At 47.4% G+C, this 26807-nt stretch overlaps 2 non-coding genes across 2 annotated transcripts; both read left to right on the top strand.

Annotated features, from left to right (window-relative positions):
- The first annotated feature begins 2053 nt into the window (after positions 1 to 2053).
- LOC123414518 lies at positions 2054 to 2199 on the top strand. Its single transcript, XR_006614455.1, has one exon. It is a non-coding gene; the product is annotated as a small nucleolar RNA F1/F2/snoR5a (small nucleolar RNA).
- A 318-nt stretch (positions 2200 to 2517) lies between these two features.
- Positions 2518 to 2612, top strand: LOC123414395. The gene has a single exon (XR_006614369.1). It is a non-coding gene; the product is annotated as a small nucleolar RNA Z103 (small nucleolar RNA).
- The last annotated feature ends 24195 nt before the right edge of the window (positions 2613 to 26807 follow it).

The following is a 26807-nucleotide window of genomic DNA, read 5'->3' as shown; positions in this document are numbered from 1 at the left end:
ATGTGCGCGGCCGTGGGTCGTACACGGGCGTCGCCGACGGCCGGCTCCTTGTCTGGGACGGCGCGCGCTGGGCCTACTTCGTGCACGCCTCGCCACCACCTCCCCAGATCATATTCTGAGCTTTTACTGTACTTTGACACATACACTTGCTTCTTTTGCCGACGACCAGATCATGAAATAGAGTTCTTCTTCGTAATACTAAGTTTCTGTATACCGAAACTTTTTGGTAACTGAAGGACCCTCTAATTTTTGTGGAAAAGGAACTAAGCCTTGCAATTTTTGTGATTGCACTCATGCGACATATGTATGGATAAACCAAAGGATCTCGCATTTGGATGTGGACATCAGGTGCAAAAAATATCCCCTTGCTTTCCTCTGAACATTTATTCATAATTCTTGTTGTATATACAAATTGCTAACACGTTTAATTCGGATTTGCTATGACTGCAGGAAAAAATTGGTGCGCTGCCCTATGTGCCAGCATCACATAACCACCAGGATCAGGATGTACTGATTGAAAGACGACCACCTGATGCTTTTGAAGCAAGTGGTGTGCCAATACGGAAGGAACTCGGTGGAAAATGTTCAGAATGCCGCAAAAAATTTACTTGTTGTCCATAAATTTTAGCGTCCTTAATGTGGTTGGGGTGTCTTCGATTAGCCAGTGATTTAAGGCCCTGTTGGAATGCAGCATTTATTCTCCATTTCCCACAAGGGAAATGTGGATTGAACCGTTTCGGTAAAATTTCTATGTTCCTGAAGGGCTCTTAATTACTGCAGTGAAGAATGTTCTGTGGAAAATAGTGTACATATTGCTTTCCTTTCTTTCTCTTGTAAATAAAATGAACAGTCGAGAAAATTCAGGATGTACCAATTAGGAAGACATTTGCATTGTATATTAATTAAAACCTGTTATAACTGCTGAATATTCAGTTTTGTATCCATTGGGCTCGCCGGGTTTCAGCACCGACCGGGTGCCTCCCAATACCACCACCAACTGCGGTGCCATCGACCCATCCTCCTACTCGGACGACGATGGTGAGGCGGAGGTCGACCCCAATGTGCACCCCGAGGACGACGACACCACCGTTCTCCTCGATGAGGAGGAAGACGACGGGAAGACCTCTTCAACGACGACTACCTCAAGTAAGCGGGACACGTCCCAACTAGAGATTTTCCGGATCTGATGTTACATGGGACAACGTTTAGATAGATGTTTCTAGTACTTGACAAGTTTAGCCCGTTGGATCTGCTAATAAATTGGTTATTCAACGACTTCGGGGGTTCGAGATTCTAGGAATTCCGGCCTAGATTTACTTCATAAATAGGCAGATTTGTGCCACTCGGATACAAGGGAATTTACAACACTTCGCCGGATTGTGCCTTTTGTGTTACCATGAATGTTTTGTTAGTCGTGGACTTTCTAATGTACAAATGTATGCCAACTTTCTTCCCCTAACTGAATATGAATATTAAAACATGTTGTTTGTGCTCGGTATTTTGTTGGGTATATTTCAGTTTACCAAATTCAGTACCTGATATGTCCTGTTCCTTTTGATGAATTAATTGTCCGAAAAGGATTTGTTGATCAGTTTTCTGCTGTCCAGATGAATAGTATTTGTGCAGTCACCTACACAAATTAATTGTTCCTTTGTGTTGTCCTGCAATTTTGCTAATGTGTTTTTTACTTTCTAGATTGTCTAGTGTTTTGGAAAGTGTGACTGTTCAGTAATGTGTTTTTTACTTTCTGAATTGGCTAGTCCTGACGCTAAATTCAGGTTTATTTTTTTCTTAGAAGCACCTCATGTGTTTGTGTAGTTGTACAGTCTAGTGTTGTCAGCTCTTTACTTATGTCTTATTGGTAGAGTAGGGCATTTTTACTTATTTGCATGTAATCAAAATCAATAATGAATGTCGATATTTTTGCTTAACTCTATTTGCCTTCTTTGGATTAAGATTATAGCACGAACCATTCTTTGAGATGGTTTTTGCATTCAACTTTTCCATACATATCTTAGCACTGAACTGAATTTTGTTTGGATAGTGGTATTTGGGATGCCATGAGGTATATGATGCTTGGTCTGCTTTCATGGCCTTGTTTCTCGTTAGATTGGCATACATCAAAAAGGAAACAGGTTTTTGCGACACTGGCTGCTCTCATACAAGGAGCTTCCTGTTACTATACCCTCGTTTACACATATCAACTATATTGTTCTTTCTATACCTGGTTTCTGTGGTTGATTCATCAGTGATGATCAACACTTATTAGGTGTCTCATCATACAGTATATTATTAAACTGTGCATATTCGGCATCAGAAGTTTTGTTTTTGTATCTCTACTTATTCTAAATGTCTAGTAAGCAGCACATTCTGTCATGGATGCTGTATAGTTGTCTTGTCTTAAATAAATAGAAACTCCTACACCATTTTTTGTTTGCTGTGAGAAGTGATGATATCATATCCATACCACGTTTCTGCACTTACTGTGATGATCAATTTCTTTTTTCCTTGGATTATATGGACCTAAGGATACTTTCCCCAAATTATCGACTATGACTGTACAATGCGCAAATGTAATCCCATCAGGATTCCAAGCCAGAAATCTGATCCATCTTTTATGTTTTACTATTGTCTTCTAGTTAATATTTTGAGTGCTAGTCAGGTTTCCTTTCTCCAATCTGGCTAAAGAATTACCCAGTTGACACCAGAAATCAACTCAGCATCAAGCTCTATCTAAATCAATAATGCTCTTTGGTAGTCCCTTTTTCATGTTTTCATTTGATTCAATCTAAAAGTTCTGAAGGTAATAAATTAGAGTCTCTGGTGCACTTATTGATAGCGTAATTTAGTGATGTATGTTGCCGAAAGGATTTTTTGGGCTAATATTCTTACACCCTGGTTTGCACTTGGTTATCACAGTAATGTGGAGTAGCTTGTTTTGTATTATCTTACATGTCTGCTAATTATTGTGTCATTGACTCCTGCTTGTGTCAGTGCTTAAATTCCTCCAGTAAAGCGAAAATACCATAAAGATATTGAGTTTGCTTCTGTGCATTTCCTTTGTCCAGAATTTCCTGGAACAATCTTAGATAGTTTGAAATTTAATTTTCAGTTTCTATGACCTGTTTAGGTTGGACTAATTATACTCCAGAATTTACATCTCAGGATTTTTAACATCATCTTCACGATGAAAACAAATCTTTTTATTTCTAATATTTTTTATATTTGTTTCCTTTTGATTGATGCATGTGCACTGTAATGTTTTTGTAGGTTGACAAGTTGTGGCATCTCGAGCATGCCTCATTAGAGGGCGGAATGAAGTCCACTGTACTGTTGGGACAGTAGCACATGTGCCATTGTTCTTTTTTGCAATTTTGTTCGTTCTTGCTATATTCCTGTGTAAGGAAATGTATTCATGAGATGATGTTATATGATGGATGATTTTAATTCGATTTGGAGTTTTCTTGATTTGAATATGAAATAGTGTTGGATTTAATACTGTATAAATAATTGGGTTGAAAAGGCCCAACAAATAGAAATGAATCCAAATTCTGTAACAAAAAGTTGCTGAATTCAAAAATGAAAAAGGGCCAAAACTGAAACTGGACCAAATGTATTTGGGCTCTAAAAGGCTAGGGCCGAAATTATGATGATATAAAAAAATTCAAAAAAATACTAGAAGTGGCTGTAAACAGGCTAAGGCCCAAAAAGAAGCCCAATAAGAAAAAGACCAAAAAATTAAAACCAGCCCATGTGATCAATTGAAATGGGTTGGGCTGATTTCAACCATGACGTTTTGATTTCGTCGTAATTTTGCCACGTAGGACTGCCACATAGGACTGAGTTTGATTGCCAACGACGATTTAGGATTGTCGTAAAGGTTACGACAATCCAGGAATCGTCGTAAAAGTTACGATGATTTTAATCAAAACGTCGTTGTTGTTCATTTGTGATGCTCCATTTTTGACGCTTGGTTTTTCGTCGTGAGATCGTCGTAAATTAAAAACCATGACGATGTAGCGACAAAAAAATAGCGTCGTGTATTAGCATATTCCTTGTAGTGCTAGCTTATGCTAATTATCATAACATTGCTCTATATCAAATGGATGTGAAAAGTGCATTCCTCAATGGTAAGCTTGAGGAAGAAGTATATGTTGCTCAGCCCCCAGGTTTTGAGGATCCAAAGCATCTAGACAAAGTCTTCAGACTCAAAAAGGCACTATATGGCCTCAAGCAAGCCCCTCAGGCATGGTATGATACATTGAAGGAATTCCTCATGAAGAAAGGCATCAAACCTAGTTCACTCGATCCAACTCTTTTCACAAAAACTTATGACAATGAACTATTTGTGTGCCAAATATATGTCAACGACATTATCTTTGGTTGTACTGACAAATGTGACAGTGATGAATTTTCTTACATGATGAGTGAAGAATATCAGATGTCTATGACGGGGGAGCTGAAATTCTTCTTAGGTCTTCAAATTCGTCAACAACGCAATGGTATCTTCATATCTCAGGAGAAATACCTCAAGGACGTTCTGAGGAAATTCAACATGCATGAATACAAAGGCGCCAAGATCCCTATGCCTACCAATGGCCACCTCTGCACTGACGAAAATGGTAAAGATTTTGGTTCTCTATTGTATCTATGTGCATCTAGGCCAGATATAATGCTTAGTGTTTGCATGTGTGCTCGTTTTCAAGCAAAACCAAAGGAATCACACCATAAGGCTATGAAACATATTCTTCGATACTTAGCTCACACACCAACACTAGGATTATGGTACCCCAAGGGCTCAAATTTTCACCTTGTTGGATATTCTGATTCTGATTATGCTGGTGACTGTGTGGATCGCAAGTCAAAATCAGGCACTTGCCATTTCCTCGGATGATCATTAGTTTGATGGTCCTCAAAGAAGCAGAACTCTGTTTCTCTCTCCACTGCCGAAGTTGAGTACATTGCTGCTGGATCCTGCTGTCCTCAACTGCTATGGATGAAACAAACCCTCAGAGACTATGCCATCAACATGAAGAATGTGCCCCTCTACTGCGACAATGTGAGGCAATCAAGTTCGCCTACAAACCAGTACAACACTCGAAGACTAAGTACATCCAGATTCATCATCATTTTCTTCGGGACCATGTCCTCAAGGGCAATATCATCATCGACCATGTGAAGACTGAAAATCAACTAGCAGATATTTTCACTAAGCTCTTGGGTGAGAGAAGGTTTTGCAAGTTGTGGTGTGAGCTAAATATCCTAGAGTCTTCAAATGTTTTGTAAAAACATGCACACATCCTGACACTTATGCAAAATTGATGACTTAGATGTGCAACACACGAAGAACCGATTTTCTTCAATCAATGAAGAATATCACTCTTAGTTTGAAGAAATTAATGAAGAATTTGGTTCTCAGGGCCCTACGACAATTGTACGCGGCGCCTGAAATCATCATTCTTAAACGGTGGGTCATGCCACCACCCAACTTTGAAATTCTTCAAGCTGTTTTTCTTCAAAGTTGAAATTCATCAATCTGACACTTTGTCACAAAATCCTCAAATTCTCAAAATCTTCAAATTATTCAAAATGTTTGACGATTTTTAGTTGCATATATACATAGACTGGGATTTCAAAGTCCACGACAACATTCACTTATAGCTCAGTCTTCAATTTGATATTTCATCTAAGTGAATGTTATCGGACGTGACTCCCCTCTATGCTAAGCTCAACCCAGTCTATTCTCATTTCTTCGTATGTGTTCTACTTAACACTTGTTCAAAATCCTCACTCTGTCCTTGTCATCTGAGGACTTTGCAACAAAATCCTCAAAAATTCAAAAACTGTTTTTATAAGGTTACACAGCAAATGGACCCACTTCTCACGATCGGATAACCACGAACTCCACCGCTTTAGTCGTGGGCACCATGTGTCATGCGGAGACAAAGGGCAAGGGCAGTTCTGTCCGAATATTTTAGACGAACAGTTTTTCACCTGTGCTATAAATAAGCCCTTACCCCCCTCAGTCAAAACTCTTCGTCCTCTCGTCTTCTCCACTCGAGCTCAACCCTAGCACCACCGCTAGCATCCTCGCCGCCGGTAAGGAAAAGCTTCGCTGCATCGCCCTTGCCGTCGCCGGACTCATGCCATCCGCGGAAAATCGTCTTCCGCCGCCGCCGTAGCTGATTTCAGTTGCCAAGTTAGGGCGCTGAAGATCTGAACCGAGGAACTTCTCTCTTTTACTACTCCAGTTATTTGTGTTCCTCACACAGGGTAAGTAAAATCCTATTTTAGTGCCTCTGTTGATCTTTTCATTCACTTAAGACTCACGAAATCTGTTTTCCCTCGGAGAGTCTGTTAGCCATGCACACTAATTCCTCAAACACCTGATAAATTTCACTAAGCCACTAAAATTCTTTATGAGATTCCTCAATTTTGTAAATTCTAGAATCTGCACAACTCTCGAACCCAAGATCAGAATGCTTAGTCAAATTCCACAACTCACTGGTCAAATTCCTCAAGTTCAAAAAAAATCAATTTCTTCAAATCTGAGAATGCATATGACCTCTTCAAATTCTTCGCACCTATACTCTGTTCACAGGTACAAAAATGCAATCTGATGAATTTCTAGGTTCTCATCAACTTAACTCATTTGCAGCATTCCTCGAAGAAACTTTACCTTTGTCTTCGGAATCACCAAGAGTTCAAATTCCTGTGCAAAAGACTCGATTGAAGAAAATGGAGGATGACCGGAAGCAGGAAGGAGGAACGAAGCTTGAATAGAAAAGAGCATTTGAAATACCTAAAGATATATATGCTGACTATTTTACTCCGGATGAGGAAATACATGGCAAGACACCATGGAGAAGCGCAAAATAAGGCTTCAGATGATTGAGCGTAGGTGGGCTAAGGAGTGGAAGGAGTACAAATATGTGACTCCAAAATATGCGAAGAAATTCGCCCTCAAGCCACCATGCAAAAGGCCTCCACAGGGTGATCAACGAGTCGCTCATCCCTCAAGTGTAGAAACTATTGAGGATTACCTAGCTGAGAAAGACAAATATTTGTCTAAGTTACAGAAGAAGGCAGAAGCAACTATGAAGAAATTCAATGAGGATTCTACTGTTGCAGCAAGTGCTGCCACTTCCTAACTTGTTGAGGCCTCTCCTACAAAAATTCCTCAGAAGAAGACTTTGCTGAAGAAACCCAAAGCCTTTACTCCTGTGCCAAAAGAGCAATTGCCTCAAAAGGGTGCAACGGCAGCAAAATGTTCAATAGCACCATAGTCTTCACCTCCACAACAGAAGCAGCTCAGTAAGTTTCAACCTGCACAATCAAGTTTCTAGTGCCATCTGCCACTAGCTCTGGTGCAAAGTATTCACCCACTTTGTTGAAGACTGAAATGACTGATGGTAGGGGCATCAGGCCAAGTCCTAGCAAAGTCATCAACGTTCCTTCTGCATCAGAAGGGAGTAAAGAATTTGATGATGAAACACTCCAAGCAATCATCAGAAACAAACAGGAACGTGTTGCACAAGCCTCCGGCAGCTCCATCAGTCGGTTTTGCTGGATTTCATCGACCTCTGGTATAAAGATCCAAACAAAATGGTTGATGACTTAAAGCTTCCCCCTGGTGTCATCCATATGGTGGCTACTTTCGTAAATGAAGCAAAGTGGAAAGAGCAGCAAGCCAAGTAAGCAAAGGCTGCTAAATGAAAAAGGAGAAATTCCTCAAGCAGAATCGCATCAACCTGACGCATGAAGCACTTGTATCAACTCAGGCTGAACTCAAAACCCTCACACACAAGTATACAAGTCTTCACTCTGATCATCAAGGTGTAAAAGTGAAATTCATCAAGGCTGCAACAACTGTTGTTGATGAATACAACAAGAGGACTGCCCCTCCAAAGCAGCAAACCCCACCTCAGCCAAGCTACAATGTTCAGCTACGTGAGGAAGATGAAATTGATGAACCAGCTGCTGAGGAAATTTCTCAAAATATTCCAACTGAAGAAATTGCCAGGCCTGACACTGAACCAGTGCCTGATGAAATTTTCCCTTCGCCGCAACCCTCAAAGGTGAAGAAAGTGACTCTGTCTGCATCATACGTGAAGAAAAACAAAGCGGCTGAGAAAGAAGCCAAAAAGATAAAAGTTTCAATGGCCTCAGAATCCTCAGAGGCCAAACATCTGAAGATCACTCAGACATAATCTTCATCATCCCCGGTGGATGCTACTCCTCTGAATGTAGCACCATCATACATGGTCGTTCCCTTCGGAGTTGACTATGTCATTCCTGAAGAAGATGAAGAAATGAATGATGCTGAAGATGATGAAGTAATGGATGAGGAAATACAAATAGATGATATTCCTCAGTCCACCACTCCTCCAAATACCACTAAAGAAGAAGTGGGTGATGATGACATTGGGTGCACCACACCAGTAATCCATGATGATTTCTGGGAAGAAACTCATCCTCGCTCACCAAGGTCGACTCAAATCCCTCCAACTCTTGCAGCAACTGATATTTTCACCGGCTCTGACAGAATAAGCATTCATGAGGAATCTGCTCAAGAATCAACCGCATCAGCTGAAGACAATGCAGTGATGAATACTGCAAATGCCTCCTCCAACAAGTAAATTCCTCAAGCTGAAGAGAATCCTCAAACTGAGGAAAATACTCAAACTGAAGAAAATGCTACTGCATCCAACACTGAAACCGCTATTGTTGTGGTGAACACAGAAACAACAATGGTAGTGGCTACTCCTCAAGAACAGTAACACATCTTCAACCGCAGCAAAATTAGCCTTTCTCCAAAAGGCCAAATTTTCAGAAAGAATCATTCTATGAAGAACGCATGTACTTCACTCGCAAAAATCCATATGACAAGCTTCGCATCAGACACAGGAAGTTCTGGACAAGAAATCAGCTTAACTACTATGCTTTTGTGCTCTGTGGGAGAAACAAGATATTTCGGCATACCCATATTCCTCACTGTGATATGGAGGAAATATCTTGCTTTGCTCCAGTCCTCAACGTTCTTCACGAAGTTGGGTTACTGACTTCCTGTACTGACATCGGAGATTGGAACACTCACATCACTCTTCAATTCTACGCCACACTGCACATCTTTGGCAACCCAAAGAATGTCAACACTTGGGTTTTAGATTGGATGACTCAGCACACGCACTACCAAGCTCCAGCCACTGAATTGCTTCGAGCTCTTCCAATTTCAATTCCCTTAGAGGATGCAGTTCTAATGTATGATGAACGAGAACTGCCCAACAACGTGATGGAAGTCCTCATGAAGCCTTTGGCCAAGGACCAACCCCCAAGGACTTGATTTCTGGTATAGGACTTGAAGTATGAACCCAGAACAGTGTATATAATCATGTCTTATGCCATTGCTCCTATCAAAGGGCGTGATGATGAACAAGATGTCGTAGGCATCATGAAGAATATCCTATTCAATGTCATCCATGGCATACCTATGAATCTTCATGATTTCTTCTTGAGGACTTTGGCTGACAATGCCTTGTCACCATTTGAATTGAAGATATATGCGCCTTGCATAATGAGATTCATCAGAAACAGCTCAGGCATCAACTATCAAGCTGATTTTCAGAATCACCTCGAATATCTGCCGCCTATCAAAGTCATCAAGAAATCATTTGAACATGTTGAAGGCAAAGGCAAGTCTGTAATTGATGAAGGAAATCGGCCCCTCGATGGCCAATTTCGCAAGGAAGATTCCTATTCTTCATATGATGACACTGCTACTCAAGATCCTCCAAGCCCAACTGCCCCCAGAGTGATGAATAACACAGAGCTACTCCTCAGTCTTCATCAAAAGGTCGATCGCAATCACAAGTGGGTTAAACACTAGTTTGGTGCCATTGTGAAAACCCTCAACGAAACTTAGAATGCAGTGAAGAAAAATCATTATTATCTTCATGAGTTGTTTGATCGCACTTGCGCAACCTTGGCTTATCTGAAGACTCAAGAGGAACTTGAGAAATTGGAGTTCAGTCAAGACTTTGACTGGTCGTGGCCTCCAAAGAAGAAATTCAAGCCAATTCCAGTTCCTGACTTGGAGGAAAGTTCATTTTCTTCATTTCACACTGGTGAATCAGATGAAGAACAAGAGGACACTGGGACTGGTCCAAGGAAGAAGCGTGTCACCAAGGATCCTCACGCCTCTACATCAACCAAGAAGTGAATTTCTCCAAGGGCGTTAGTCCTCAGTTTTGTCCCTTTTCGCCACTTGATGACAAAGGGGGAGAAATATGAGAGCTAGTCTTCAAGTGTGGTCTATTTTGGGGCTTATAAACTTTATTAAGTTACAAACTCTTGGCTTTTCTGAAGTGTTTGATGTAATGAGTTGTAACTTAAGCCCGATGGTGCTCTGATTCTTGTGAATGTTTTTCCTCGCATGCTTATTCCTCAAAATCTATTAGTGCAGGCATGCTGAAATTCGTCAGCCACCAGTTTTCATCATGAATTTTCAATTCCTCATATTATATATCAAATGTATGCATGATTTACAAGATACAAGGGGAGATCTCCATGATATAAATCATCAATGTGCATCTACTATACAAAGCAAATTCCTCAAAATATGCACATCTTCAGGGGGAGTGTGTCGGTATCTTGATTTCAAATTCCTCAAACGAAGTACTTACATATCATATTATTATCCCCTTGAAAACATAACCTAATTGTCATCAACCACCAAAAAGGGGGAGATTGTAAGTGCATCTAGTGCCCTTAGTGATTTTGGTGGTTTGGACACTTATAGGTTAAGCGACTAATGTGTTTGTAAGTGTACACATGCTCTATAAGTCGCTGAGGAGTCTGAGTTATACGATGAATATCGACCCCTAAAAATGAATGTCTTTGGCTGAATAATTTGGTCTTACCTTGAAGACTTTGATCGCGAAGAAATTGCGATGAAATTGATATTCCTCATGAAGATATTGAAAATAAGGACTTCGGTGTGTCCTGAAGAAAACAGTGTGAAGACTTTGAAGCGTGAATATTTATTCTTTCTGTTTCATTTTCTTTACTCTTGAGTCATAGGAACACCGTACTGTTAAAGGGGGTCGAAGTAATACTACGGAATGAATTTCTTCATGATTCTCAACCCAAGCCTAAACCTACCAAAGCCTCAAAGTGAGGAATATAAGCGACATGAGGACTTTCGTAGTTGAAAGTTCCTACCATTGCCGCAACACGCGCCACCTCACTAATCTTATGCACCCAATGGTCACAATATTTAAGGGCTTTTATGTCAAATCATGTCGGGATGCTCCCAGGCTATAAATAGCCGCCCCACAACCACTTGCTGGTTGGCTGCTCCGAGAGAAACTGGCACTTGTCATTTAGAGCAACCCAAATTCCTCAAAGTCTTCGAGAGAAAATCATCAAGTGAGGAAATACCCCAAACCAAAAACCTAGTGATTGAGCATCACTGAAGAATTTGTTCCTTTGTGGAACTGGAGCCTTTTACCTTTGAGGACTCTGCATCCTCCAGACGGTTAGGCGTCATGGTCTAGAGCATCCAACAGTCAATTGTGGGTCGTCGGGTGACCGAGTTTGTGAGAATTTGGAAGTCTGCCCTGAAGACTTACCATGAGTGTTGGGCGAGGACTGTGTGTCCTTAGCTCAAGGAGAATACGGTAGTGACTATGTGTCCTGGGACTATGTGTCCTTTGGTTTCAATACCAAGCCGCTCCGAACCAGACGTACAACTGTCACAACAGTTGGAACTGGGTCATCAACAACTGTCTTCATCGAGCTACGGGTTCTATTTCTTCAACTATTTCATTTCCTCAAAATTGTATGTTGAATACTTTGATCTTTCTTGTTTGAAGAATTTGTCTCAAGACTTTCTCTGAATTTCCACAACCTCAAATTCTTCACTCGAGTTAATCTTCACCTCCGTTCTTTGTTCCTGAGTACTGTGCAAAACGATTCTCATAATCTTGACCAAGTAATTTGTTGTAGTAGACTTTGCTCTTCTGATCCTTCGCTATTTCCGCTGCACTTAATTCATCATTGAGGAATTTCCTCACAAGGAATTTCCACAGCGATGAAATTCTAAAAATCGCCTATTCACCCCCCCCCCTCTAGTCGATATAACGCACTTTTAGTTATTGATCTTGATAACCCACATCCTAAGAATAGACGCTATGATAAGAAGGACTTCATTGCTAGAAAACGCAATAGAAAAAGAGAGCCATGGGTTCAAAAACTCATGTCATTCCCTCTTAAGCCTTCTAATAATAAGGACGAGGAAGATTTTGAGCGCTTTGTTCAAATGCTTGGCCCATTGTTTTACGAACACGCTTGGCATATATTTTGAAAATGCATCCTTATGCTAAGTATATGAAGGATATGATTAGTAATAAAGGAAATATACATGAAGCTCAAATTTTCACCATGCTTGCTAAATATTATTTTGATAGTGGAGTGCCTACGAAGTTGGAGATCTTCGGATACCCACAATACCTTGCCCCATTAAACAAAGTTATGTAAAACTTATTTATGTTATATGAGCTGATGTCAGTGTTATTCCTTCCTATTTATATAAACGGCATGATTTGAATAAGCTTACACCTACTGAAATATGTTTGCAAATTGCTGATAAATCCATTGGTATACCAATTGGAATTGGTGAGGATGTCCATGTTGTGGTTGCAAATATTACTATCTTAATGGACTTTGTTATTCTTGAGATGCCCGCGGATGCCAACATGTCGATTATCCTTCGTAGACCATTTTTGAATACTGCAAGTGTTGCTATTGATTGTAGCAAAAGCAAGGTTTCCTTTCATGTCAATGGTAAACAACACACAATGCATTTTTTTAAGAAACAAGCTTCGGTAAATAATATCAATTACATTGAGCAAATTGCCACAATTACTATTGGTGGGTTTAAATTTCCTGTTCCTACTATCAAAGTAAATATAAACTTCTTATTGTTGGGGAGATGCACATCCCTATTGAAGTAACTTAGTTCTATACCAAACAATCAGTTTCATGTCGCTCAAAAATGGTTTTTAGTAAGACTTGATCAACCTTATTAATAGATTCTTTTTTAGAAGCACGGGGTCGATAAATTTAGTAGACACAACCTACTATGTCCCAAGTTTTATTTTTTGTTATTAAAGATTTTAATAAAGTATAATACAAAAATTCCTTTATTTTAATTCCCATGCTATAAAAAATGTCCCAAAAATAAATTCCTGAGAACATTTGAGGGAGTCCGGGACTAGGGGGTCCTTGGGCCGTCTACCTATTCTAATGGGTTGGACTCTCGAGCTTGTTTGACTATCAGTGGAAGTATCGGACTCCAGATGGACTCTTCCGAAGACTTGGCCTACAATCTAAGGCGATGTAATAATTGGAATATTCCTTCTCTATTATAACCGACCCTGTGTAAACATGTGCACCCTTGGCATCTATATAAGCCAGGAACTCTAGTTCATAGAACATATAAAACTCATTACGAATAGGGTTTACACCACAACATCCAATCTCGCACTAGATCAACTTTGTACTCTGTACTATCCCTTCAATAACAAGAGCATGACGTAGGGTTTTACCTCCATTAAGAGGGCCTGGACCGGGGTAAAACATTGTCTCCTTCGTCTCTTGTTACACATCGACCCTAGTTCCACAGTTCGCACCCCCTACTCGAGATCAACTCGTTTTGACACCAACACTGGTGTTGTCATTCAGAGCTCCTTTGTAGGATTGCAAGAAATATCGATGGCTTGCCTCATCATTAATGATGACATCCCCACCGGGGATATCTTTGTCTCTGGGCAGATTTTCACGTTCGACGGTGTGGTGTTGCATGTCGATCCCACCGGTCACTTAGACCAGGTCGTAAGTCTCACACTCAATCAAGAGATTCGGTTCGGGAACTTAGAGTTCGTCGCAGATCCCTGGGGAAACCTTATTTTGAAAACACCCCTCACTCACGATGCGCTAGCATCAGAGGGGGTGTATCTCATCCTTGAGACGCCTCCTGATCATGCTCCGGTCTCAAATCCCAAATTGGACGCACTCTGTGAATCAGTAGCAGGTGAACACGGTTCAGGCACAGCTCCGAATACTCCATAGGTGGCAACACCTCCGGTTGATCCCATAAACTTCAAAATTACAAACGTCGTGAATATTAAAGAACTAGAAGAGTTGCTTGGCCAAATCTAGGTCATGTGAGTATCCAATGACCAACCATCGGTCTACGAGCAGATCGGGATTAAACCTGATGACACGGAAATCTATGTCCCACCTATTACCCACCTGATCGCCACTATTGAAGAACCAACGAGGGGCTCGTCCTCCCAACCACCGGAACTGAGAACCATCTGCGTCCCGGTATCTGGTAACCACGATTCTCCGGCGATCGAGTCATGCCCCAAACTCATTCGGACCTCGAGCTATCATGTCCGGCCAACCGTACGGGCTTTGAACCCAACGCTCCGAACTTCTCAATGGTATTGGAGGCACATGTTTTGTCGAAACACCAAATTTACCCCCATCCACCTCCGAGTCTAGGAATCATCTGAGTATCACCAAAAGGCCTAGCATACGGGACCTCCACCATGTCCGACACACGCCAGGAGAATCAGTCCAACACTTCTGGGCTAGATTCTTGTTGAACATAAATCGGATACCAGATTACAACAGCGAGGATATTATAAACATATTCTAGCATAAATGCCACGAGGAGGGAATCTTGAATTCCCTCGCCCGTCGCCACATCCAAAGTCTCACTAAGCTTTTGACATTGATACATAAATATTGTGCCATGGAAAGTACCTGGCGGTCTTAGCAACTGCATGTGGAACCAGTAAACACCGAGCAACCTAGAGAAGCTTGGAGGAAGCGCATACTCCAGTAGCAACTAATTGAATCTGGGCCTTTAAAAATGAACAAGTCCCTCGATGGATCTCAAACCATACTGGGCAAGCTATTAGACAGCCCAAGTCCCATACACTCCGCATTGCCTCACAGTGTCTCAACCCACAGGCTTCGAGCATGTTGGATCATCACGCACGTGGCTAAAAGCGGATAGGCTATTCTCGAGGCCCAACTACCAAAAAGGCGTTCACTCCAACTTTCCCATGACAGCGTCGACGTACTCACAATTTATGAGACTTTCTCCTCACATAATCAAAGGAAAAGGGCCCTCCGAGAAACTGGCCAAGTATTTATGGTGGCAGCGACACATCCATGAACAAGCACACCCATTACATTAATGGAGGAGGACCAGCCTGGAATACATTCTAATCAAACACCCGTCGCATTAGTCCTCAATCCCAGTATAGATTGTTTCAAACTATCCAAAATGCTAATGGATGGCGGTAGCGGCTTAAACCTCATTTATGAAGACACCTTGGATAAAATGCAGTTTGATAAATCCCGCATTGAACGCAGCAGCACAACCTTTCGAGGAATTATACGCAGAAGGGAAGTTCGATGCGCAGTTCAGGTCTCCCTCGATGTAGTATTCGACACCTACAAGAATTACACGTCCGAAGAGCTCACCTTCCATATTGTACCCTTCAAAAGCGGTTGTCATGCCCTTCTGGGAAGGTAGGCGTTCACGAGATATTAGGTCGTACCTCATTATGGGTATATGAAGCTCAAAATGGCCGGACCCAACAGTGTCATTACCCTGATAAGCGATCCAGATAGAGCCCTGCGGGCTAAAAATAAAACCGCATCGCTCACCCTCGAGGCACATTCATAGGCCTTAGCAGCTGAAGAACTCACCAAACTAAGATCTATGGTCGACTGGGATGACGTGACTCTTAGCAAGAGACCCAAGTCCACATATTTCAAGCATGTCGATGAGATAATCAAGTTCCAAGTGCACCCGATGGACCCTGCTAAAACAGCGTCCACCGGAGCATAGCTCGACCCGACGGTCGATGAAGCATTCCTCACATTCTTACGTGAAAACTAGGATATATTCGCCTCGCACCCTTTGTAAATGGCAGGAATCCCATGAAGACTGGCCGAGCAAAGCTTGAACATAATAGACGGCGTCAAACCCGTCAAAGAAATGCTACGTCTCTTCTCCAAACGCAAGCGTCAAGCCATGGGCACAAAACTAGCAAAGTTGCTTGAAGCCGAATTCATTTGGACATTAAACATCCGGAGTGGTTTGCAAATCTTGTCATGGTCCCAAAAAGGACAAATCCTGACGATTATGGATCGATTTCAAAGACCTCAACAAAGCCTGCCCCAAGGATTCGTTTCCTTTGCTTCGCATAGACCAAATAATTGATACCACCGCAGGACACGCCTCACTATGTTTCCTCGATGCTTACTCCGGATACCATTAAATAAAGATGAAGGAATCCGATCAAGCTGCAACCGCTTTCATCACTCCCTACTGGCCATCCTGCTTTAACACAATGCCCTTTGGGTTAAAAAAAGCATGCGCCACGTATCAACGCATGATTCAAACATGCCTATCGAAACAAATTGGCAAGACAGCAGAAGCGTATGTGGATGGTGTGGTCATCACGACCAAACACGTCAGCGAGCTAGTGGACGACTTCCGACAAACCTTCAACAATCTCCAATAATATGACAGATGACTCAACCCAAACAAGTGTGTCTTCGGTGTCCCCGTAGGTAAACTGCTCGGTGTTATCGTCTCCCATAGGGGAATAGAGGCCAATCCGGCAAAAGTTCGAGCTCTATTCCAAGTGGCGATCCCGACGGAGCTGAAACATGTTAAAAAGTGGGCAGGTTGGATGGCGGCGTTAAGCCATTCTATCTCCCGTCTCGATGAAAAGGCACTACCGCTCTATTGCGTGCTCAACCGAACCAAAAATTTCGAGTGGACTCAAGAGGCAATAACATCCCTAGAAGAAATTAAAACATTGCTGGCCAGCAACCCAATATTGAGAGCACCTACAATAGGGGAACCAATGCTATTATACATATTGGCCAAGAATCAGGTTGTCAGTGCAGTACTCGTGGTTGAACGAGAGGCGGCAGACCACAAATTAAGGGTATAAAAACCAGTTTATTATGTGTCTGAAGTCCTCACCATGTGCAAGACGTGCAACCCTAACTATCGAAAGATGGCATATACAATCTTCATGGCATATCGCAAGCTCCAACACTACTTTCAAGACTATCAGGTAACGGTAGCATTTGAGGTACCCTTGAATGACATAATCAACAACAAGGATTGTCGGGGGGATAACCCCGGGGTAGGCTCATCCAGCCTGTTCCTTCATTTCCGGCCCAATGGACATGAACGCATGAAGATTCCCAAGGCCCAAGTCGTCTGACCGGCTAGGCATCACCTGCCGGCTGAAAGATGAGGCGGCCACCTTTCTGGCCGGCTAGGCAACCCCTGCTGGCTAGAATCCACGAGACCTTCCCTTCAGAGCCGGCCTGGTCCCGCCAGCCGGACTTAGGAGGAGTCGGCCACACTCAAGCCGGCTGACCAAGCAGGATAGCCGGCTTGAGGATCACAAGTCACATCATATCGTAGGTCAGGAAGAGACCTCTCGATTAAAGGTAGCTACGCGTCAGCAAAGGTACAGGATCAGGGCACCCGGCAGGTACGAGCGTCGGCGGCCACGCCGCTGACCTACCCCGGCTCTGATCCATCACCTAGCATAGTGTTGGACCGTACACTCCCACTCCATTACTGCACTCGGCGTGGGGAACAGTGGAGGCGGTCGTACTACCTGCCCATGAAGAATCTCGCGGGGCGACGCTGGACGTACAGCGCGTGCTCAGCGTCAGCCTTACGCGAGAGTCCCATTAGCCAGCCGGCGGGACGCACAGGCAATCAAGACTCTGCAGCCGGCGGGCCCATCATCGACAAGACAAGACCCTTGTGGTCCCCTGGCCAGCCGGCGAAGCAGCGAGCTGGGTCCCACGCTTGTACCCTTTACCCATATTGTAGGCCGGCGGGTTCATCAATAAAACTCCTGGTCGCCCCCCATGCAAGGGGGCCGATCACTCACTAGTCATTCAACACTACACACTCACCAACCCACAGTGAGAGAGGTAGAGACGAGCCGACTGCTCCCCTCTTCCTCCTCCCAACACAGCTCCACGGGCGACATTGTACTCTTTTCCTATACATCAAACACACCAGCAGGATTAGGGGTGTTATCTCTGTGGAGAGCCCTAAACCTGGGTACATCGTGCGTCCCATGCGTGTACCAACCTCGTTCCCAGCGCCCACCTTTGTCCCTTCGGTTCTCACCGACTTTAGCCTACCTACGGCATATGTTGTGAGTATTCACTGACATTTGGCGCCCACCGTGGGGCCGATCGCGGCATCGGCTGGCTTTACGCGCTAGGCGGGGCCCCGCACCTACACCACCGGATGCATCACGTCCGGATCAGTTTGCATGCCCGTGGAGCTCGCTTTCGATGAGGCGACACCCATGATGATCGACGTCCCCGTCCGCCATGCAGATTCGGATGAAGATTCTGATGACGAGGCGCTCCCTAGCGTCGTCGTCGCGGCTATGGATAACCTCATCGTTCTCTTCAGCGACCTTCGCCTCAACGACGGCCCGCGCTACTTTGGCGAGGACTTCGACGTTGAGGCACTCTGCGCCCGCTTCAGAAGGCTCTCTATCACTGAGATGCATGCCCACGACGTTTACCCCAGTAACGTCCTCATCTTCGACGGCCCCCCGCCGTCGGTGGGGTTCTTCACCCCATACCACGTTGCTGTCGTCTCCAACACCGTGGAGGTGATGGTTATCGGCGCTAGCACCAGCACGGCTCCCGGCAAGGCCTCCGCATGCGCTGGCAAGCCCGCTGCGGCCCCCACTGATACTCTTCGGGACGCCATCACCGGCCTGAAGACACCTATCACCACTTCCGCCGAGCCCGCTGACGCTCGAGCCTCGCTGGAGGAGGCTCGCAAGCGCATCTTGGAGGAAGGCATCGCCGTGGCATCGGCGAAACGTCAGTTGGAGGCTACACGGCGCGAGTATAACTTCGCATATGGTCTCGCTCCGATTTCCGAGGCCCCCAGCCGGCTTGGATCGGTCCGCAGCCGCGGCCGGTTCGTTGCCGATGTTCTAGGCAGTGATGTGCCCACCTACGGAACTCCTGCGGCCAACATGCGAGCGGCGTAGGCAGCCATGGAGGAGATGGCAAGCCTGGAAGGCGAGGAGCGCGCCTTCCAGGAGAAGCGTGTCAAGGATCTCCTTGACGCTGCCAACCAGCAACACGCTCGGTTTGACCCTGGTCAGGCTCAATCGGAGTCCCCGGGACCGAACTCGGGGGCTCGCCGCGACCCTAGCGGCCAGCACCACGCAGAAGGATCTTCCTCGCATCGCCCTTCCGGCTGGGGGCGAGGGAAGCCAAGACCAGCGCTCCCTGCGCCAGAGCGAGCATACTTCGGGCTTGCGTCGCGGAGGCGATGAGGGCGATCCGGAGCGTGAGGTTCACCCCCCGCGAAGGACTCACGTCTCCGGCTCACGAGGCACCTCCCCTCTCGCCACCGGGGTTGGCGCCCACGCCACCCAGGATGAGCGGGACGCTCGTTGGCGTATCATCGCCCTGGCCCAGTCGGCCCTCCTAGAGGAAGACGGACCCGTCGGTCCGGCATGCTTTGGCCCCCGTATCCGAGGGGAGCCGTTCCCCCGAGGTTTCACCTTGTCTCGGGATACACCGAAATACAACGGCATGGCCAAGCCAGAAGACTGGCTGATCAACTACACCACGGCCATAGGCATCACCAGGGGCAACAAGCGCGTAGCGGTTCACTACGTGCCACTCATGTTGGCCGGCTCGGCCCGGACTTGGCTTAACAGCCTCCCGGCCGGCAGTATCAAATCTTGGGTGGACTTCAAGGAGGCGTTCGTCCGCAACTTCACTGGCACCTACAAGCGCCCTGGCCGGCCCCGCGAGCTGGCCATGTGCGTCGAGAAGGCTGACGAACCCCTTCGTGACTACGTCACCCGGTGGACCGAGCTCCACAACTCCTGCGAGGGGGTGCATGAGGTACAGGCCATCTAGTACTTCATCGACGGATGCCGAGACGGCACCCTCCTCAAGCACAAGCTCATGTGCGCCGAGCCCACCTCTTTGGCGGTGCTCATGGCCAAGGCGGACAAGTACGCCACGGCCGACTCTGCAATGCGCATCAAGGTGACCGCCTTGGACAAGGCTGTGCCTGTGCCGGCTACTCCCAAGCCGGCTGGGGACAACCGAGGCGGCCAGAACAACTACAAGCGCATGGCGGATCAGATGGATCCCCGCTCCAACAACAAGTTGGTGGCCAATGTGGGGGGCGAGGCATCGGCTTCTCAAGCCGGCCCTCCACGAAAGCGTCACAATCAGGGCAACCCCAACTGGCTGCCCAGGCAGTCCCTCGAGCACTTGCTCGACGCCCCCTTCAAGATACATTCTGGGCCGACGCCGTCTACCCATACCCTTCGACAGTGCAGCGTCGCACGCCGGCTGTCGCAAGGGGATGGCCTGCCGGCTCCTCCGGGTGCGCAGGCGTCGCCCCGTGCACCGGCTCCCAATCACGCTCCGCTTCCGCCGCCACCGCCTCGCGATGACGGTCCTCACCCTGACGACTATCCTCATCAAGACGGAGCGTTCATCGTCTTCACCAGCGAAGGCGACGACAAACACAGCCTGCGCCAAAGACGGCGCAAGGTAAACGCCACTGTCCCCCCCGGTACCCAAGTACATGCATTGGTCTGACAAACCAATCACATGGAGCCGGGTGGACCATCCTGCGGTGATGCCCAACCCGGGGTCATACGCACTCGTCCTCGACCCCACCTTCGCCTCCAAAAGGCTCACCGGTTGATTCTCCCGGGTGCTAGTCGATGGCGATAGCACCATCAACATCCTCTACCTCGACACTCTCCTCAAGCTCGGGCTCAAGGAGACGGATGTCCTGCCAACCAGCACTGTCTTCCATGGCATCGTGCCTGAGCAGTCATGCTCGCCCATCTGCAAGATCCAGCTGGACGTCCTCTTCGGCGACAAGGCCCACTTCCGCCGAGAGTCCATATGGTTCGAGGTAGTGGACCTCAGCAGCCCGTATCACGCGCTGCTGGGAAGACCGGCTCTGGCCAAGTTCATGGCTATTCCGCATTACGCCTACCTGAAGATGAAGATGTCGGGTACCAAGGGAATCATCACTATTGTTGGCGACTACAAGAAGTCGCTCGAGTGTGCCCAAGATAGCAGCTGCCTCGCTGACGCCTTGGTGATTGCTGAGGAGAAGCGACAAATCGACCGGCTCGTGGCCCAGGCTACCGAGCAGCCGACGATTCCTTCTCCTCCGTCCCAATCGGCCGGCGAAGGCTCTTTCAAGCCGGCTAAAGAGACCAAGCAGGTCCCACTCGACCCTGCCAACCCGAAGCAGCGCCTCACCATCGGGGCTGGCCTCAGCCCCAAATAGGAAGGCGAGCTCGTCGACTTCCTCCATGAGAATCGGGACATCTTTGCATGGTCCCCCAAGGACATGCCGGGTGTCCCGAGGAAGTACGCCAAGAACAAACTTCACGTGCGACCAGATGCAAAGCCGGTGAAACAACCTTTGCGCCGCTTCGCCGAGGGGAAGCGGCGCACAGTTGGAGAAGAGATCACCCGGCTCCTTGCATCCGGCTTCATCATGGAGGTTTTCCACCCAGACTGGCTCGCGAACCCGGTCCTGGTGCTGAAGAAGAACAACACATGGCAAATGTGTATCGACTATACTAGCCTGAATAAGGCCTGTCCGAAAGACCCTTTCGCGTTGCCTAGGATAGATCAAGTGATCGACTCCACTGCAGGCTGCGAACTGCTGTCGTTTCTGGATTCTTATTCGGGCTACCATCAAATCAAGCTGGATCCAGCTGATCGCCTGAAGACCTCCTTCATCACGCCCTTCGGGGCCTACTGCTACACCACCATGACGTTCGGTCTGAAGAACGCAGGTGCGACATTCCAACGCTGCATGTAGCAGTGCCTACTACCACAGATTGGCAAAAACATCCACGTCTATGTGGATGACATCACCGTCAAGACGAAGCAGCCTCCTCGACGACCTGCGGGAGACATTCGCCAATCTGCACGAATACAAGATCCGGCTCAACCCTGAGAAGTGCGTCTTCGGGGTCCCAGGCGGCAAACTCTTGGGGTTCTTAATATCCACCCACGGCATCGGAGAAAACCCTGAGAAGATCAGCACCATCGAGCGGATGATGCGGCCGGCTCGGATCCTCGACGTCTAGAAGTTCGCCGGCTGCTTGGCATCCCTCAGCCGGTTCGTCAGTCAGCTCGGCGAGAAGGCTCTTCCACTCTACCAGCTCATGAAGAAGACGATGAAGTTCGAGTGGAATGACCAGGCGGACGAAGCCTTCCGCGACCTCAAGCGGGTAATCTCGAGCCTGCCAATCTTGGCAGCCCCATCTGAAAGGGAACCCATACTCATATACATTGCGGCGACCACTCGCGTGGTCAGCATAGTGTTGGTAGTTCAGCACAACGAGGAAGGCAAGGCCCTGCCAGTGCAGCGCCATGTCTACTACCTTAGCAAGGTCTTGTCCGCCTCTAAGCAGAACTACCCTCATTATCAGAAAATGTGTTATGGTGTTTACCTTGCTGCAAAGAAATTGAAACAATACTTCTAAGAGCATGCCATCACTGTGGTGAGCACTGCTCCGCTTTCAGAGATCATGGGTAACCGTGATGCCAGAATTGCCAAATGGTCCATCGCCATGGCGGACCATGATATTCGGTACGAGCCTCGCACCGCCATCAAATCACAGGTGATGGCCGACTTCTTAGTCGATTGGGCCGAGACCCAGTTCGAGCCACCGCCTCCAGACTCCACGCATTGGTGGATGCACTTCGACGGCTTGAAGATGCGGACAGGGCTGGGAGCCGGCATCATCTTGATGTCTCCGAAAGGGGACCAGCTCAAGTACGCTCTCCAGATCCATTTCGCCACCTCCAACAACGTCGCCGAGTATGAAGCAATGGCTCATGGCCTCCGGCTTGCCAAGGAGACCGGCATCTAGCGGCTCATATGCTTTGGCGATTCAGAATTGGTGGTGCAGCAGGTCTTTGGAGAATGGGATGCCAGGGACGCCAACATGGCGAGCTATCGCTTCCTCATCCAGCAGATCAGCGACCCCTTCGAGGGTTGTGAGTTCCACCATGTTCCCTGGATGGAAAATGAGGCGGCCGATACACTGGCGAAAATCGGCTCCACGAGACAGGCCATCCCAGTCGGCGTCTCCCTCGAGCAACTCCACAAGCCGTCTATCAAGCCATCTCCTGAGTCGGGATCAATAATCGTACCGGCCGACTCTACGATACAAGCGCCGCCGGCTCCGCCAGTTACGCCGGCTGTGGGCCCCACGCCGGCTGCACTGACGGCACCGACTCCAAATGCGGCACCGACTGAGTCTACGGTGCAAGCGCCGTCGGCTCCACCAACTATGCCGGCTTCGGATCCTATTCCGGCTCCATTGGTCCAACCGACTCCAATAGCGGCACCAGCTACAACAACAACCCCGGCTCTATCCGGGCTCGAATCCTCCCAGTGGGTGGACGTCATGGAGATAGACGGTGAACCGGCTGCAGTAATAACACCATCAAGCTCGGGGGCTGCAAAAACCTCCAAGAGTCAAAACGAAGTAGAGGCGACCCTCGTGTCGGCTCCATCATGGGTCAGGCCATTCTGGCCTTCCTTCTTCACGGCGAACTTCCTCAGAACGAGGCGGAGGCGAGACAGACCCAGCGCAGGTCCGCCACCTACGCCATCATCAATCGCGAACTGGTACGACGAAGCACGACCGACGTGTTCCAACGTTGCGTCGAATCAGAAAAGGGCAGGAGATCCTCAGAGACATCCACCAGGGGGAGTGTGGGCATCATGCTGCCTCCAGAACCCTTGTGTCCAAAGCATTCCGCCATGGATTCTACTGGCCCACCGCCCTTGAGGAGGCCGTTGATCTGGTGGACAAATGCGAAGGCTGCCAATGCTTCAGTGCCCAAAGCCACATGCCGCCTTCAGCGTTGAAAACCATTCCCTTATCATGGCCATTCGCCGTCTGGGGACTGGACATGGTTGGGCCCTTCAAGACGGCTCACGGAGGGATGACACATCTTTTGGTAGCCATCGACAAGTTCACCAAGTGGATCGAAGCCTGACCTATCAAGAAGCTTGACGGCCCCACTACTGTCAGGTTCATCACCGACATCTTTGTCCGATATGGCGTTCCCCTCAGCATCATCACTGACAATGGCACCAACTTTGCCAAGGGCACCCAGGCGCTCTACTGTTCCAAGGTAGGCATCCGGCTCGACTTGGCCTCAGTGGCACACCCTCAGTCAAACGGCCAAGCAGAGAGGGCCAACGGCCTGATCCTAGTCGGCATCAAGCCAAGGCTTGTGGCACCACTGGTCAGGTCAGCCGGCTGCTGGATTGAAGAACTACCGGCTGTGCTATGGAGCCTCTGCACCACGCCCAACCGGTCGACCGGCTTCACTCCATTCTTTCTGGCATATGGGTCTGAGGCTATCATCCCCACGGATGTCGAGTTCGACTCGCCTCGGGTCACCCTATACACAGAAACGGAGGCGAAGGAGGCCAGAGAAGACGGTATGGATCTCCTCGAAGAAGCAAGGGACTTAGCTTTGAGCTGGACGGCCATCTACCAACAGAAGTTGAGATACTACCATAGCAAAAAGATCAGGCCTCTCTCTTTCAGGGACGGAGACTTGGTCCTCAGAAGAATCCAGTGCACTGCCGGCCAGCACAAGCTCTCGTCTCCCTAGGAGGGACCCTTCATCATCAGTAGGGCACTGCACAACAATGCTTACTACCTGATTGACGCCCAGAAGCCAAGGAAGCGCAAGAGGGACGACTCCGGCCAAGAAACGGAGCGCCCATGGAACGCGGAGTTGCTTCGCCCGTTCTATTGCTAAAAGGCGGAAGTCAAGCAAAGGAAAGAGCATGCATATGTATCTTCCTCCCTCTTGAGGGAACAACGAAGGCAATAAAAAGAACATGCTCCATGTTTCTTTTCGTTAAGAGTTTTCACTCAGTGTACGGGCTACACAGCGTACCACCTCTTGCCAGCTTAATCAAGCTCGGAGGCTACGCAGTGCGGCCCCTTGCTAGCTTTAAACAAGCTCGTGGGCTCGCCAGCCACCTGAACGGTCCACCCTTATGGACGGACACATAGTGTACCGGCTGACTCCTGGTCCCTCGCTCGAGCCTGCGGGATGGCTCCGGTCGCTCAGTTCGCGAGGTGACGCCAGGTCAGGTCGAATACATGCAAAGTCCGACTATACTTGGGACGACCGGCTCGGGCTGGCTCCATCGTATATACGATCTCCTTCAAGACTCAAGACGGCCTCTAACTACCGGGAACAACAAAAGCGACAAAAAGAGAGCATGCTCCATGTTTGTTCTTGCTAAGAGTTTTCACTCAGTGTACGGGCTACACCGCGTACCACCTCTTGCTGGCTTAATCAAGCTCGGAGGCTACGCCACTGTGACAGCCCGATGCCGACGCCCTAGAAGATTCCCCTGTTATTTCCATTTCCGTCGTGTGATTAGTTTTATTAGTTGCATCATCATTTAGTTTGCATCGTCGCATCATGCATGGCATCTTGCATCGCATGTCGCGTGTGGTGTTTTGAGTGTTGTGCTTCGAGTGATCACCAAGTCGTAGTGCGATAGTAACTTCCCCTCTCCCTCCTCTTATTTCATTTTGTGGTTTTGCTAAAGTTTCCCGTTTTAAACCCCTCTTTTAAAAGGGTGCGTCTTCTTTAAAAAAAATCTTTTTATTAAATGTGGGCGCAACCCTTGGGTTAATATTTTATTTCTCCTTGTGTGTTATTTTAAAAACCCTCTCATATCCTTTTCTCTTTTAAAGGGATTTTATTTTATTCTTTAAATAAACAGGTTTTATTTAATTCTTCAAAAGGGGTTTGATTTTAATCTTTTGTAAAAAGGGTTTAATTTTATTCTTTTGTAAAAACAGGGTTTAATTTTATTCTTCAAAAGAGTTTAGTTTTATTTGTTAAAAGAGGCCCAATCTATTTTATAGTTGGGGTTTATTTTTAAAGGAGTAAAATGCATTTTATTTATTTATTTTGCTAAAACATATTTTCCTTAAAGTTTGTTCACTGTTTTTATTAAAAAAAACAAATAGAGAGGCCCAGTAGGCCAGCCGGCCCAGGCCAGCCAGCCCTCCCCTGCCCTAGCGCTAAGGCGCGATGCCTCTCCTCCTCGCCCATCTCCCCGTGCGCAGTCAGCCAGGCCTCGATCCCCAGCCTCCTCCCATCTCCCTCCCGCTGCTCCGTCACCGCCATGGCCGAGCCGCCCTGGCCACCCTGCTCCCCAGCCGCTCGGTTCCCCTCAGCCCCGCACGCAGCCCCGAGGTCCCCCGTCGGCCTCGTCCTAGGCCGCGCAGCCGCTCGCCGTTCCTTTCCTCGCCGCGCCGCCGTGGCTTCGTTGCTCCCCGCGCCGCCCGCTCAGGTCGCCTCCTACCCGAGCCGCCGTCCCCCGTGTGCCTCCAGCAGCCCCGCGTTGCGCCTCCGCGGCGCCGCCTCATCGTGGTCGCTCTCGCCAGTTGCCAGTCCGATGCCGAGGCCCGACCTCACCCCATGCCGAGCAAACGCCACCGACCTCGCTGCGCCACCGCGTGCTCGCTGTAGCCGTTTTGCCGCTTGTTCCCTTGCCGTCGCCCCTGCCTTTGGCTGCCAAGTTGCTGCTACCATGTGATGTTGCTCGCCTGTGCTGCCGCTGCCAAGCTAGCTGCTGCCAT

Source organism: Hordeum vulgare, chromosome 7H (assembly GCF_904849725.1).
Source record: "Hordeum vulgare subsp. vulgare chromosome 7H, MorexV3_pseudomolecules_assembly, whole genome shotgun sequence".
In the NCBI taxonomy this organism is placed as follows: domain Eukaryota; kingdom Viridiplantae; phylum Streptophyta; class Magnoliopsida; order Poales; family Poaceae; genus Hordeum; species Hordeum vulgare.
The sequence above is the reverse complement of the archived record's forward strand: the minus strand, read 5'-3'. Positions and strand labels throughout refer to the sequence as shown.